The sequence below is a fragment of the Sciurus vulgaris genome, assembly GCF_902686455.1.
Source record: "Sciurus vulgaris genome assembly, chromosome: 9".
NCBI classification, from domain to species: Eukaryota; Metazoa; Chordata; class Mammalia; order Rodentia; family Sciuridae; genus Sciurus; species Sciurus vulgaris.
Genome location: NC_136469.1, coordinates 82,506,802 through 82,521,609, shown reverse-complemented (window position 1 = coordinate 82,521,609; position 14,808 = coordinate 82,506,802). Strand labels below are relative to the sequence as shown.

Sequence of the window (14,808 nt, the reverse complement as noted above, 5' to 3'; positions counted from 1 at the left end):
ATTTTTAAATGCTACTATTAGACAAGTTTCATTTTACTTTATTAACAATTTTAACACCCAAAGCTCATGATTTTCTATCATTCCAAATTGTTAGTGTTGGTCCCCTCCTATTACTCTGCTATAATACCTCCCACTACCTAAGTATCCTACAGAAAACAGGGAAAGTAATAAAATTTCAGCATCAATTCTTCTAGGAGAACTATGACTTCTTATCCTGATACTCCCTTTCTTTTTACCTTTCTCCTCTAACATGTTTTCTATTTCCTTTGACATATTCATTTTCCATTCTTTCAATGAGTATTAAGTATTTATCAGTTTAAATCATCTGTTTACTTCTTCAGTATATGTCCCATACAGAAGTCAACAAGTTGATTCTAAAACATATACTGAAAGAAAGATGTAGAAGAGTCAAACTATTTCTTCACACATTTTTGTTACTTTTGAAAAAGAGATAAAAACTTAGATCTTCACATTAATTATCCAATTTCAAAAAATTTTCCTAAAAGCTACGGTAATCCAGACAATTTGGAACTGATCAAATATAATTTGACAGAACAGAACGTAGCAGCAACAAGAACAAATTCACACACCACATATACAGCCAACAGATTTTCAACAAAGGTGGAAAGGTAATTCAATAGAGAGAGGATAGATTTTCACAAATGGTGCTGAAACAATGGGATATCCATATCTTAAACTAAATAAATAAACATTGATTCATATGTATCATCACAAAGTAAACTTACAAAAATTATGAACTTAAATGTAAAGTCAAAAAGTATAAAAGTTCTACAAGGAAATGAGAAAAATGACCTTGCACTAGGCAAAGATTTCCAGTGTAACTAAAAGCATCATCTATAAAACTATTCAAAACCTACATTTCATGAACATCTAAAACTTCCATCATCTACTGAAAGATGAATGAGAAGGCATAATATTGAGAATAAACTATCTAAAACGCATCTGAAAAAGCACATAAAATACATAAAAAACTTGCCCAAAAAAGGCCCTTGGCTAGTGTGTGTAAGGCCTTGCATTTTTATCCCCAGGGATAAAAATTCACAAAAGATTTGAAAAAGACACTTCATCAAATAAGACACATGGGTAGCAAATAAGCACATGGAATAACATTCAAACATTAGGCATCAGGGAAATGCAACTCAAAACCACAATGAGATACCATCGCACAACTATTAAAACTGACAAGCTGGGGACAATATTACATGCCTATAATCCCCAACATCCAGTGCTGATAAAGATTTGGCACATGCCCACACACATGCACACTGAGCTGAGTCCTAAAGAATGAAAGGAATTGGCATTTCCCTCGTGAAAAGATGAGTGAGGTAGAGACAGACAAGACAAAAACAAAGGCATCAAGATAATATACAACATAAGAAGGACATGTGCAGTATTTACATGCAGTTCATGATTGCTAAAAAGTATCACTTGAGCCAGAGAGATGGTACTGTATTGGTAAGCAAAGCACAGAAATAGAAAGCACAGATACAGAAAGTTTAGACCTTCCTGGTTCTTTGCTATAGATCATTTTATTAACATGAAGAATTGTCACCCACAGAAGTTTAATGATAAACATGATACTTCTGATCCTAGATCTCATCTTCCTTCATTCCCTTTTACTTCTGCTCAACAGTGTTTCTTCTAGAGAACATCAAAATGGGCCTATATCCTCTACTGCTTCAGTTGTCACATTCTTAAAGAAATTACAGCTGGACAGTGTAGCACAGACCTGTAATTCCAGGGACTCCAGATGTTAGGGCACAAGAATCCCAAATTTGAGGCCAGCCTGGGCAATTGAGCAAAACTATCTCAAAAAATTTAATTAAAAAAAAAAATTTAAACTTGGAACATATTAGAGTTTGACTTAATTTATTAACATTTTCTCCCCCTTTTTTGGCAGGGGGAGGGTGGGTTTGCTGGGGATTGAACCCAGGGGCACTTTAGCACTGAGCCACATCCCCAGCTCTTTTTATTTTTTATTTTGAGACAGGGCCTCACTAAGTTGCTTAGGGCCTCACTAAGTTTCTAAGGCTAGTCTCAAACTTGTTATTCTCTTGCCTCAGCCTTGCTAGTTGCTGGGATTGCAAGTATGCACCACCTGGCCGCCTCTTATTACTTTCTTAAATTTAGAAAACGTGGAACATATTAAATCTGGAGCATTCACCTATTTTTGTGGTGCAAACACTCCCACCTGCATTTGTGACTTGTGGACTAGTGGTGAGCCCAGTGGTAGAATGCTTGTCTAAAAGATTCAAGGCCCTAAGTCTGATCCCCACTACAGAGGGGAAAAAAAAGAAAAAAAAAATTGTCCCACATGAATGGCAGTTTGACCTTTCCTACATATCTTTTTATGGTTTGATAGCTCATGGCAGATTTCAAGCTACTAAGGAAATATCAATGAGTAAGAAGCTACAAAGAAATAGTCAATCAGCCTGATATTATACTGTATTTCAAATGTAAATAATCCAAAGAGTACAGATAATAAATAACCAAGCAATGAAACTTTGTTTCTAATATTTACTTTTATTTATATAATTTTAACTAATTTTAATTTTTAATAGATTGTTGAATAACTAACTTATAAAATTCTGAAAATGACCAGTACAAACCAACTCAAGCAAATGACTATAAGTAGATGAAATCCTGCTTTTCCCCCTCTTATAGATTCTAAATCTCATGAAGTCAAATGTGCTTCACTGAAAAAGAAAACACTGACTTGTTCTGCCCTATAGCTTTTTTGTTTACTCATTCACTACACTCCAAGGATATTCACTTATTTTTTATTTATTTTTTTTAGTTCCTAATGGACCTTTTTTTTTTTTATATGCAATGCTGAGAATTGAACCCAGTGCCTCACACATGCTAGGCAAGTGCTCTACTACTGAGCCACAACCCCATGACAAGGGTGTTTATTTATTAATAAGACCTAGAGGTTGTTTATAAAAATGTACATATCTATCATATGAGGACAGAATTAAAATTTTACAAATAGAAGGAAACAGATCATATGGTCCAAGTTTCCAAAACCCTTGGTTATAGCTTACAGAAGAAACAATATCAGTTCTACATAAACTCTTCCATGAAGTTGAAGTCTTACCCTAATACCAAAACCAGATCAATGCTGTATAAGAAAACGACATACTTCATAAAAACAGAAGCAAAAATAGTTTTAGAAATTTTGGCAAATCAAATCTAGCAATACTTTAAAAAAAGACACATCATACCAAATGATAATTATCCCAGGAATGCAAGGTTGATTTGCCATTTTTAAAAAATCAATGTAATTCAGCAGTCAACAGACCTTAAAAAAAATATATGTGATCATCTCAGTATATCATGAAAAGCATTTGGCAAATCTAATAATCATTCCTATTTTAAAAGAAAAACTTCCTGGATGGTGGCACATACCTGTAAGTACAGAGGAGGATTCTGAGTTCAAAATCAGAATGGGCAACTTAGTGAGATCCCATTTCAAAAATGGAGGGGGGATGGTGTGATGGAGGGAATGTAACTCAGTGATTGAGCACTTGCATAGCTCGCTAGAGGCCCTGGGTTCAATCCCAGGCAAGGCAAAAAGAAAAAAGAAAGAAAAATTCTCATTTAAAAAAATAAAGGTGGGACTAGGGCTGTAGCTGAGTGATAAAGTGCTTACCTAGCACTGGGATCAATCCCCAGCACCACATAAAAACAAATAAATAAAATAAAGGTATTGTATCCATCCACAACTAAAAATATTTTTTAAATAAATAAATAAAGGTAATATACTTATCCTTATAAATGGCATTAAAGAAAAATCTAGCATTACCCTTAATGCTAGAATTTTGAATGCTTTCCTCCTAAGATGAGAAAAAAAGCAAGCATGTCCACTTTAACTTTTTTGAACCTTGTACAAGAAGTTCTGGCTCATTAAATCAAGCAAGAAAAAAAATGATAAAAGATGCTATAAGTAGAAAGAAGAATTAAATCCATTTTTATTGACAGACAACACATTACCTATATATACAAAATCTACAAAAAAAGCTACCAGAATAAATAAGTTTAACAAGGTTTCAGGATACATAATAAATACACTCCTCCTTCTTAAAAAAAAATTAACTGTATTGAAGTAACAAATCAGAAACTTAACTTTTTAAACACAGCTTCCAACAGCATCAAAAATTATACTTAGAAATTATATGAAAAATATGCACAAGCCTGTATACTGAAAACTATTCCATACTAAGAAAAAAATCATAGACTAAATAAAGACATGTACTATATTTGTGGATCAGAGACTCAATATTGTTAAGATGTTCATTCTCAAACTGATCTAAAGATAAAAATAATCCCAATGAAATCCCAGGAAGTAGTTTCTGGGACAAGTTTATTGTAAAAACAATTGGGGGTGGGGGGTACCTGGGACTGAACCCAGGAGCACTTAATCAATGAGCCACATCCCCAGCCCTTTTTTAAAAATACATATATTTATTAAGAAACAGGGTTTCACTGAGTTGCTTAGGGCCTCGCTAAGTTGCTGGGGCTGACTCTGAACTTGAGATTCTCCTGCCTCAGCCTCCTGAGCTGCTGGGATTATAGATGTACACCACCAAGTTCGGCTTATAAAATTTATATGGAAATACAAAGGGGCTAGAGAGCTCACTTTGAAACAACTTTGAAAAGGAAACAAAATTCGAAGAGCTGGACTACTTAATTTCAAGAGTTATTACAAAGCTACAGTTATGGCAATAAAGTACTGGCATAGACAAAGACATCAAGAAACCAGAAAGCCTAGAAGTAGCCCTGTACATACATAATTAACTCATTTTCAACAAAAAAATGCCAAAACAATTCAATGGGAAAATGAGAAAGAATGATCTTTAGTGCTAGAGCAATTAGATTACCACATTCAAACAAATAAACCTCAATTTTTACCTCATACCACATACAAAAAAAAAAAAAAAAACTTCAAATAGATCAAAGACCTAATTAAATGAGATAACATTGTGAAGTATCTAGAAAAGAAAAGCAGGAAAAAAATCTTAGCAATTCTGAGTCTGCCAAAGGTTTCTTTACTGCCAAAACAAAAATCAAGATCAATAAACAAAATATTGATAATTTGGACAATCAAAATCAAAAACTTTTGCTGTTAGCTGAGCACGGTGGTGTACACCTGTAATCCCAGCAGCTCGGGAGGCTGAGGCAGGAGAACCTAGAGTTCAAAGCTAGGCTCAGCAATTTAGCAAGACCCTAAGCAAATCTAAGATCCTGTCTCTAAATAAAATACAAAACAAGGCTGGGGATATGGCTCAGTGGTTAAATGCCCCTAGGGTCCAATGCTCTTTAAAAAAGGGTTCAGGAGACTAAGCAGGAAGATCACTGGTTCAAAGCCAGCCTCAGTAGCTTAGCAAGTCCCTAAGCAACTTAATGAGACCCTGACTCAAAATAAAAAATTAAAAACCACTAAACTGAAAAAATAAAAAACCCTCATATGGACTGGGAAAATTTTTGCCAATCATTTGTATAATAAAGAATATAGCCAGGTGTGGTGGCACATCCCAGCAGTTGGGGAGGCAGAGGCAGGAGGATCAGGAGTTCAAAGCTAGGCTCAGCAATAGCAAGACGCTAAACAATTCAGTGACACCCTGTCTCTAAATAAAATACAAAATAGGGCTGGAGATGTAACTCAGTGGTTGAGTACCCCTGAGTTCAATTCCTGATACCAAAAAAAAAAAAAAAAAAAAAAAAGGATATACCAAACATAAAGAACTGAGGCTCAGGAATTAAAAATAATTTATGCCTAGCATGCCCAAGGCCTTGGGTTTGAGCCCAGCACCACAAAAAGAAACACACACACACACACACACAAAATTTTTAAATGAAGACTTTTCAAAAAATGTTACGGGGGCTGGAATTATGGCTCAGTGGTACAGCGCTTGCTTCACATGCAATGGGTTCAACTCCCATATATAAATAAATGAGTAAAATAAAGGTCCATCAAACACTAAAAAAAAATTAGTTATGGACAAAAAATTTAACAGGTGTTTCATCAAAGAAGATACATGGATGGTAAAGAAGCACATGATAAAATGTTCAATGTCACTGGACAAATGAAAATTCTACTACAATGAAATACTACTATATACCTATTTAAAAATTGAGAATATGGAGCAGGAAGAACTCTCATGCTTTAGATAAAAGTGTAAAACAGTAAACCTTGGAAAACCATTTGGCAGTCTCTTAAAAACTTATGAATATTATCTACCATATGACCCAGGCATTCCACTCCTATTTACCACCCCCACCCAAAAAAAGAAAAAACATGAACTTGGCACAATGGTGCACCTGAAACCCAGCAGCTGGGGAAGCTGAGGCAAGAGGATCATAAGTTCAAAACCAATCTCACCAACTGAGCAAGATCTTAAGTTACTGAGTGAGGCCTTAAGCAACTGAGCAATACCCTATCTCATAATAAAAATTTTAAAAAGCAGGGGGGAGTGGGAGGCCTGAGGATGTGGCTCAATAGTTAAGTATCCCTGGGTTCAATCACTGGTACAAAAAAAAGAAAAAGAAAACACATGTTCACTTTGGTGATTCAACTGAACTTACATGTTCTTAGCAGATTTATTGTAAAAGCCAAAAACTAGAAACAACCCAAATATCTAACAATAGACTAATGCATAAATAAATTGTGATAAGTGCATATAATGAATTCAACAATAAAAATGAATATACTGTTGACACACAAGGATAAATTTCAAAATAATTTTGCTGAATCAAAGAAAACAGACATTTTTGGAAATTTCAGCAAATTGGTTTTCAAAAAACTGATCTAGTAGCAGGCGAGTTGAGGGGAATACCTATATATTGAATTGGCAATTTAATTATCATTTTTATTCATAAGTACAGCTCAGAAAATCCAAAGACATGGGAAATTAGCAGAAAAGATGATAATATTGGCTAGAGACCCAAATCCTATTATCATCATACCTTAAACACCCTAAATCACACAGTGATCAGAGTTCATTTTTCTGACATATAAACAATGAACAGTATACACCAATTACAGTGCAGCTTACTATTCAACAAAGTTAGTAATAACACAACAGAAGCCATGTTGCCATTACCCTATGAATTCTAACACTAGCAGTTCTCTTCATTTCCTCCTTCAGTCACTAACAGAGACACTGAAAAATATAAATAAGAAAAATGGTCTGAGATTTTTATTTTTTATTTGTACCTGTCCCCCACTCACTGTCATCTGAACTCCAAAAGAGCTTACATTTCTCTTAGAGGAGCACTTGTTACCTAGACAAGTAGTACAGAAAAATAAGGAAAACAATCTCCACTCTACTGTGTACTTAAGATGCTCCTGTAGTCAAAACAGATATATCCAATACATAATGACATATGTTCAAAGATCAACATGCAAAGTCATGTTTCTGTTCTCCAGCATTCTCCTTAACATATTGCTAATCAAAGGTCATTTTAAAATGACTACTGCAATTTCTCCTTTGAATTCCTCTTTTTCAACTAAAGTTAAAGGGGAGTGAAAAATCAGAAGAGTAGTCTATTTACAAGGTTGCCCAGACTTTAAAAATAAAAAGTTCACTGTAAGTTCTCCCCCTGAAACAATTAATAACAAGTACTGCTGGACTTGGTGGCACACACCTATAATCCCAACAGCTCAGGAAGCTGACAGGAGCATGGCAAGTTCAAAGCCAGCCTCAGCAACTTAGCAAGACCCTGTCTCCAAATAAAATACAAAAAAGGTGAGGGATTTGGTTAAGTGGTTAAGCAGCCCTGGATTCAATCCCCGGTCTGGATGGATGGATGGATGGATGGATGGATGGATGGATGGATGGATGGACGGACGGACGGACAGACAGATAGACAGACAGACAGACAGATAGATAAATAACAACTACCAGATAGATAGATAGATAGATAGATAGATAGATAGATAGATAGATAGATAGATAGATAACAACTACCAGCCAGAGAAAAGTATTCTCCTAAATCAACTAGCGGGCTGAGTTTGTAGCTCAGTGGTAGAGCGCTCACCTAGCATGTGTGAGGCACTGGATTAGATTCTCAGCACCGCATATAAATAAGTAAAATAAAGGTCCATTTTAAACTACAAAAATAAAAAAATTTTAAAAATAAAGGGAGATCCAAGATGGCAGACTAGAGGGAGGCTGCTATTCCTTGTAGCTCTGTAACTCGGGTTTCAAGCAGAGGATATCTGTTTCTTCGTGAGGCAGTTTTTGCTGCTTATTGATCCCCTGTTGTTTACCCCATATGTCTACTGCGATTACCTGCAGTCTGCTAGCATACCAACTACTTTTTGAGTGCAGATTGCTCACTGCAGATTGGTGCCTATCATCCACCATTTGACTGCCTCTTGCCTGTGGATCGCCTGCCTTTCACCTACACATCACCCACCACCGGAGGTTCACCTGCTGATTGTCTGATTGTTCAACAGCAGCCAGCTCTGACAGCAGCCAGCAGACTGATCGCAGACGGCCAGTGGAGCACCAGCTGCCTGCTATTGCCTGGAAGTTCAATGAATCAACTGGCAATACAATACGAGAAGCCTCCCTGCCCCTTTTTTTTCAGTGCTAGGAATCAAACCTGGCTCTCACTCACACTACATTAGTACTCTACCACTGAACTATACCCTCAGTCCTGGCTATACAATCTGAAAGACTCATAAACAACAATCCCATAGCACAGCAGAAACCCACCAGAAATGAAAACATCTTTGCTGCTATAAACAAAGTCAAAAATAAATTATGTTCAGACATAAACTGAAACAAGCTGCAAGGACACCTATAAAAAGATCACATATCATCTAAATGTCACATTATAAAAAAAAAGCAAGCATATCAAGAATATGAGAGTTCTTTCACTCAAAGCAACAATTCACTAGATAAATTAAATTCAGTCCAACATGTTTAAATGGGGGGGAGGCTTGAAGTAACAGTGTGACTGTAACGCTTCATACAAACACTTTATTTTTTTTTTTTTCCTTTTCCAAGCTTCCAATTTCAGGGCCTGCTCTAAAGTGATATATAATAATCAATGATTTAATATTTCACAAATATAATATTTGTTTGTTTAAGCAATCATCTGTGTATTAAGAAAGTTGAACTACATCCAAAAAGTAAACACTAATTCAAGATAGTTTCATTTTAATTACAAGAAAACTAAAACTGATAGTATCTAAAAATAAAGGTTTAACGAACTCTTTTCAAAACGAATAACTTCTCGAATTACTTTAATTTCTCTTTGAAGAAAAATAGTTTATGTTAAAATCTAAACACAAAATTTTGAAAATATGAATGTCAAAAATATCCATCCTATACTTTTGACCTGAGCCAAATAACACATGCTCCAGTGATAGATGAACATACCAAAATATACATATGAAGAGGTGTTAAAAGTAATATAATTGTTCTGAGAACCAAGATTTAAAGATAAGGAAAAGCCCTATCTAAATCTACAAATCTCAACCAGGCATAGTAGTATACACCTGTAATCTCAGCTACTCAGGAGGCTGAGGTAGGAGGATCACAAGTTCAAAGCCATCCTCAGCAACTTTGTGAGGCCTTACGCAACTTGGGAGTTACCTGTCTCAAATTAAAAAGGGTTGGGGATGTGGATCAGAGGTTAAGTACCAATCCCTAGTACCAAAACCAATCAATTTCTCAAGCTCCATTAAAAATGGTAGAATAAAACAGAAAAAGCTTGTAGTAACCAAACTGCCCAGGGTAAAAAAAAAAAAAAAAAAAAAAAAAGCACAGAAAAAAGCTCTATCAAGGAAAGTCTTCCAAAGAATATCATTTTTTTAAAGTTGATAGACTGAGAATCAAACCCATTGCCTCAAACATGCTAGGCAAGCACTCTACCACTCAGCTAAAAGCCCAACCCTGTCAACATCTTACTTATGAAACAATTCAAAAGAAAGATAGGTCCAATGCTGACTCACATTGATCCCAAACAGATAGTATTAAACAAAGCACTAACCATTAATTTTTTGGCATGAATAAATGCCTACTGAAAAGTATCCACTCTATTCATACAAATGACTGCCAAGAAGGTAATGCTTTGTACTAGCGGAAAAGGTTTAAAGGAAGGGGTGTCAACTTTAAAATAGTTCCTAAAATAGTTCTTTAAAAAAGGATAAAGAACATGAGAACTTACAAAGGCTTTGAGTCAAGCTTGGTTCCAGGAAAAGGATAGTTTGGCCCTTAAGTGAAAGCAAAAACCACTCACTGAAAAATAGATACTCAGATTTTGTCAGCCAAAGAAGAGTATTGTTCATCACTTCCCACAAAGGTAGCAGTCTTTCACTTGGATTTTTGTTTTCCTGGCAGGTAGATATTCTGCAGAAGCAGCAAAGCATACTAAATATACTTGTCTTTCAAATTTCAGTCCTACAGTCAAAATGCCAACTTCACAAACTCATCAAAGATCACTGAGGACCAAAATTTCCTGCTTTGTTCCTTAAAACTCATTATGTTCCTCCAAACTCAACTAATACAGAATTTCCTTCTTCATGTTTTGAAGCTGACAAAATGATGATGGTAGATATACAACACACTAGGAATAAAAGGTAGTTACAGAGAACTGAGGAAAAGAATTTGACATCTGGTTTTGAAACCTAATTACACATAATCTATGTCCATTATTACAACACTTGAGAAAAAGCTTCATTTTTTTTTCTTAATTAAAAAGATTTTAAAGTTAATTTATCAAAAGACAAAATGGGGGGAACATAATGCTTTTAAAAATGTTTATCCAAAACTTATGATAGAGCCTGGCATGTTTGAGGTCCAGGGTTCGATTCCCATCACTGCAGAAAAAAAAGAAACTACTTCAAAACCTATGATAGAACTGTTTTCCCTCCCCTAAAAATTTAGGAAATGGGGAAAAATGTAAACAGTGATTTTCATAAATATCTATTCCCCACCTCTTTCCAAAATGCATTTAAAATTATTTTACACAAAGAAAATTAGTTTACAAATCACTGTAATTTAATGAATGTGTGTAAATTTCATAGAAGAACCATTAAAAAGAACAAAATTTGAAGGAAACAATTCTTAACCAGGCTGACGATAACTGTTGTGTTACAAATACTGTAATTTGTAACTAATAATAAAAATAATCTAAATTTGTGTACAATTTATATACATAATATAAATACACTATGTGTTAGTATTATTATTCCTATCCTCTAACACTCTAACAATGAGGAAAAAGTTACAGCTATTTGAGATAAAATAAATAATGGTAGATACATGTAACACAAGTACATAACCTTTATGTATGTCGTATACATTTATTTAGTGCTTATCCTATTAAAATGACTCTTATGCTACTGAAAAATATTATTAAATATAAATGGCTTCCTAATTACTAAGTGAAGTTTTAACCTCCTTTCAGTCATAATTCATCCTATAGAGCTTATCCAGTTTTGAAAACTAAGGACTACACTCCCATTTCTTGAAACTTTCCAGTCCTTTATCTTCTGGACCAGATTTTAAGTAAGGAAGACACTTTATGAGTGGGAGAGAGAAGAAAACAAGACATTCACTGAATGCCTACCATGTGCCCAGATAATGAGCTAAACAATTTGCATATTTAATTTCACTAAAATGAACATATTAACTATCATTTCACAAATGAGGAAGTTGGGATACACAAAAGTTTGTGAAACATCCAATACCTGACAGCTAATAAGTGATCAGACTGGAATTTGAACACAGGTCAATTCCAACTACAAAATGTATACTTCCACTAAGCTGGGCAAAGACTAATTTTAGACCTTTCTAAAAGAAACTGCAGAAAAATAATTTTACAGTCTTGGAGTACAGATAACTCTTCTAAGCAAGACAAAGACCACAAAGGCAGATTAAATAAGAAAAAATGTAATACCTATAAGGCAAAAAGTGAAGTCACAAATGAAATCAAACGATAACAGAACTGGAACAAAAAGTCTGCAATATTCATAATACACAATAAGGTAAGGTTTTTAAAATATAAATAGTTCTTACAAATCAACAAGTAGAAACTATAAACACTCCAAATAGAAAAATTTGGAGTAAAGGTCATGATCAGATAGTTCACAAAAGAATAAATCTGTGGGGAAAAGAATTCCACCATTAGCAAAAAAATTACAAATTTTATATGAGTTTTATTATCAGAATGGCAAAGATTAATACTGTGGTTTTGGGAAAATAGGCTTCTATTACACAACTAATGCCAGTATAATTTTATATAACATTTCTAAAGGGAAATCTAACAAGATGTATCAGAATTTTAAATGTGTACTTATTTTAATCTAACAAGTCCACTTCTAGAAATGTATTTTTTTAAAGTGTGCAAAAAGTCCATAACATAACGGATAGATAGCTCAGTTGGTAGAGTGCTCACCCTGCAAGCACAAAGCCCTGGGGGTTCAATTCCCAGCACTGCAAAAAAAAAAAAGTTACACATATTTATAATCCCTGAACAACTTAGGGAGACCCTGTCTGGAAATAAAAATTATGATTTTTAAAAAGGGGGGAGGGTGTAAGGGCTTGACCATGTATCTCAGTGGTATGGCAATTGCCTAGCATGTGCAAAACACTGGGTTCAATCCCTATTATCTTCCAAAAAATATACAAAAGTATATATACAAATATTTTTCACTTCATTAGTGTTAGTAGCCAAAAATATGGAAATTAATGATAAATCAGGGGTCTGAATGATGGCACATTAATAAAGTAGTAGACTGCTATGAAGTCATTAAAAATCATAGAGTATAAAAATGTAAAACAATGCAGCTGCTGTGGCAAAGTATGTCAATTCCTAAAAAAGTTAAACAGAGAATTACCGTATCATACAGCAATTCCACTCCTAGATACATACATCCAAGAAAAACTGGAAACATGTCCACAAAAAGCATGTATGTAAATGTTCACAGCAAAATTACCTACAATAACCAAAAATATGCACATGCATATGCACACACTGGTATTTTATTCACCCATAAAAGGGAATTAAGTACTATTACATGCTACAACATGGATTAATCTTGAAAATATTATGCTAATTTAAAGAAGTCAGACATAAAAGTATAAAAGATCACACAGTGTATGATTCTACTTTTTTTTTTTTTTTTTTGGTACTAGGGATTAAACCCAGGGGTACTTTGATACTGAATCATATCCCAAACCCTTTTTATTTTGAGACAGCGTCTTGCTAAGTTGCTGAGGACCTCAGTAAATTGCTGAGGCTAGCCTGGAACTTGCAATTCTCCTGTCTCAGCCTCCTGAGTCACTGGAATTACAGACATGCACCACCACAAACCGTTTGTATCTCATAGGAACAAAAACTAGTTGGTAGCTGCCCAGTAGAGAGGGGGATTGAAACTGATATTGACATGAGGTTTCTTTGGAGAGTGGTGGAAATGTTCTGGAATTTGCTAGTAGTAGTGTTCACAATACGATGCTAAAAATAACTGAAGTATATACTTTAAAATGGTTAATTTTATGTTTTGTAATGTGGGTCATGATTTTTTTTTTCAGTACTGGCAACTCAACCCAGGGCCTCATGCATGATATGCAAGAACTCTACCACTAAGCTACATCTACTGCCCTTATTCTATTTTATTTTGAGACAGAGTTTAAGTTACCTCAGCTGTCCTGAAACCTGGGAACTTCCTGCCTCAGCCCCCATTTGCCTTGCATTACAGGTGTGCACCACCATTTTCAGTTTCAAATTTTTTTAATTCTATACATTTTTTAAAACATGAAGTACACTTATTAATGGGAAAAATTATTATAAGTTTTAATGAAAAAAGCAAGTAAAAAACATTATACATAGTATGATTCTATCGATACTATGCTTATGTGGCTCTTTAAGTACATATAGCTCAGAAACAGGTAGTAGTACTACATATTACATTTCTATCATGATCACCATGAGGTAGAATAGCCAGAAAAGTATGCTCTTCAGTATCATTTTAATTTTTTTTTAACTAAGAGCACACATTACTTCCACAGTCAGACACGGAGCAATAAAATCAAAGTACAAATTAGTACAACAAAAATACGCAAAATAGAGAAAAACAAGGAGACAATACAAGCAAAGATTATGAAGCTGGTATGCATAACTATCTCAGAGTACCTGTGGTTTTGTACAGGAAGAAAATTACATCACTCTTTATGCTAACTTCTGATTAAAATGTAGTACCTCTTTTACACAGATCTGGAAAACCTACCATAGTAGTATTAGCCACCGGTGATTTCTGTCACTAACAATTACATTTTCATTTCACATTATAATTGTTACAGAAATCTCAAAATAGCATCTACATGCATCATTACTTCAAATTAGGGTAATTCATTAGACTCACTGCTAGATCTTATTACTTAAGTGCTTTGATTTTTTTTTATTAAAAATCATAAATTTACATATGGCAATGTTGTTTCAGTTTTTTTTCCCTTCCCCCAACCCTCCCACCCCTTTTCCCTCTATACAGTCCTTCCTTCCTCCATTCTTACCACCCTCCTTATCCCTAACCTTACACCTAACCCTAACCCGAATGCAAAACCCTCCTACCCCCATTATATGTCCTCATCCGCTTATCAGCGAGATCATTCGTCCTTTAGTTTCTTGAGATTGGCTTATCTCACTTAGCATGATATCCTCCAATTTCATCCATTTGCCTGCAAATGCCATAATTTTATCATTCCTCATGGCAGAGTAATATTCCATTGTATATATATGCCACAGTTTCTTTATCCATTCATCAACTGAAGG

The 14,808-nt window shown here is 34.6% G+C and overlaps 1 protein-coding gene across 1 annotated transcript in view; it reads right to left on the bottom strand.

Annotated features, from left to right (window-relative positions):
- The window catches only part of CNOT6L (CCR4-NOT transcription complex subunit 6 like), a 90,237-nt gene extending 80,012 nt beyond the window's left edge, over positions 1-10,225 (bottom strand). Inside the window, exon 1 of the mRNA XM_079152956.1 lies at positions 10,204-10,225. The gene's annotated coding sequence lies outside the window, so the exon portion shown is untranslated. The remainder of the gene's footprint in view (positions 1-10,203) is intronic.
- Between the last annotated feature and the right edge of the window lie 4,583 nt (positions 10,226-14,808).